The following is a 2,290-nucleotide window of genomic DNA, read 5'->3' on the forward strand; positions in this document are numbered from 1 at the left end:
GCCAGCGGCTTCCCAAATGACCGTCCGAGTTCCATCACTTCCTTCAGCCCGACTCCCCGTTTATTTAGGCTGTTGGCATCACCCACACTAATGCCACTACTGCACAGAAGATGGCACTGGCCAATAAAAATAGGTAGAATACGGGAAAGAGTGGCCTACAGACACCAAACGACCTCGGCCTCCTCGGAGGTGACTCGTCCCCTTCTCATATATGGACAGTGGCAGACCGACACTTTTGGGGACCTGAAGCTTGAACTGTTATGGGGGGTTCCTTTCCAACCAGCCATGACGTCTGGGTAACCATGGTTATCTTCTTCAATGGAGCTGGTCCACGACAGATCACCACAAATTTTATTTTTTGAATACATTAATAACCTTTTTGTACTGAATCACTCTATTGTTATTATGTTTTAAAATCCCCTTCTCATACAGTAGGCACCCAATGTGGACTGAAGTCGCTTCTGTGGCCCACCTGGTATTGGAGACCCTCAAGCTTAAGCTTCATTAGTTTTGCCCCTGCATACAGATGGTGTCTCTTTTGGTGCCCCACTCAAGCCTGTCGTTTAGATGGACCCCTGAGGTACTTGAATGTCCTCACCACCTTCATATCTCCACCATCAGTGAGGACCCTCCTGAAGCCTACGATCATCTCCTTTGTGTTGAGCTGCAGGTCGTTCGGTTTCTACCATTCAACAGAGTCCTCCATAAGTGTCCTGTATTCAATCTCTTGCCCACCACTGGTCACCCCTCCCCCCAGCTATGTCTGTGTCATCAGAAACTTTCTGATTCAGCATCATATCTCAAGTCTGAGGTGTACTGGGTAAACAGGACAGACCCCTGTGCCACTCACGACCACATCAGATTGAGTTCTTAAGCCACACAAACCAGTTAGGTAGCCCATCATCCAGGACACTGTGGTGGCATTGACCAGACTTTCTCCTCTGGCAGTTTGGGGTGTGTGGTGTTGAGAAGTCCACACAAACTGGTTTCTCCAGATGGCAGTTGGATTTGTTCAGCCGACAGATGACCATGTCGTCCACTACTAAATGGTCCTGATTGGTAAACTGCAGAGGGTCTAGTGCTGTTCTGACCACGTGGTGGCACTGAACCAACATTACCCCTTCCAAGGTCTTTGTAGTGTGTGAGGGCAGAGCCGCTGGTCAGTACTCATTTAAGACTTTCTGCTGCATTGGCCCCTTGATCACACAAGATGTTTTTTTTCCTGCATTTGGAAGGAGCCCAGATTCTGGGTGAAGATACACTGAAAAAACTGCACATGGTCGCCCTGCACGTTCCTTCAGCACCTTAGGGTGAACACCAGCAGCTTAGCCTGGCCTGAGTTTCCATAGTTGTCTCTTCACTTGGTCCACTGGGAAAGTCAGTCCTGGGCAGTTGGGGGGGGGGGGGGGGGGGGGGGGTTGGCAGGTCATTGTAACCAGTGGATGAGAACACAGTATGAACACATGAGAATGGAAATGGGGGTGGGGGAGAGTGGTCCATTTATATTTATAATATAGCGCCTTTGATGAGAAGCATCACACAATGAGGTAGAATCAGAATCTCAATCAGATTTATTGTCCGAGTGTGAACACACACAAGGAGTCTGACTCCGGTTTTGGTGACTCCAGTTATAGCAAATACAAATATATATATATATACAAAATCAACACACACAAAGGAAAGAAACGGCAGACATGTGGGTTAACGTTAATGAGTAGTTATGAAATGGCCACAAAATTCAAACTTATTGGTTATCAGTTTATACATTAGTTATGGAGTATTTATTTAATATAGCACCTTTCACATGAAGCATTATCACACTGTGACTTCAGCAGCACCAGGGATGCAGCAATTACAGACATGTAGGCCAACATTAATGATTAGCTATGGACCAGTCAGAAAATCCAAACTCATTGGTTATCGGTCACTCCATTAGTTGTGGAATATGTCATTTGATATAGCGCCTTTCAGAAGAAGCATCACACAGTGAGATGGGAGACCGCAGAAGCACAGCTTTTACTAAAATGTGAGTCAACATTAATGATTAGCTGTGGACTAATCAGAAAGTCTAAAGTTGTTGGTTATCAGTCACTACATTAATTATGGAATATTTAATATAGTGCCTTGTAGCAGAAGCATCACACAGTAAGCTAAGAGACAGCAGGAACACAACTTTTACTAAAATGTTAGTTAACATTAATTGGAACAATCGAGACGCGAACAGGCCATTCAGCCCAACAAAGCTCGCCAGTCCTCTCCACTTGTTTCTTCCAAAAAACATCAAGTCGAG

This window comes from Erpetoichthys calabaricus, chromosome 12, assembly GCF_900747795.2.
Source record: "Erpetoichthys calabaricus chromosome 12, fErpCal1.3, whole genome shotgun sequence".
In the NCBI taxonomy this organism is placed as follows: domain Eukaryota; kingdom Metazoa; phylum Chordata; class Cladistia; order Polypteriformes; family Polypteridae; genus Erpetoichthys; species Erpetoichthys calabaricus.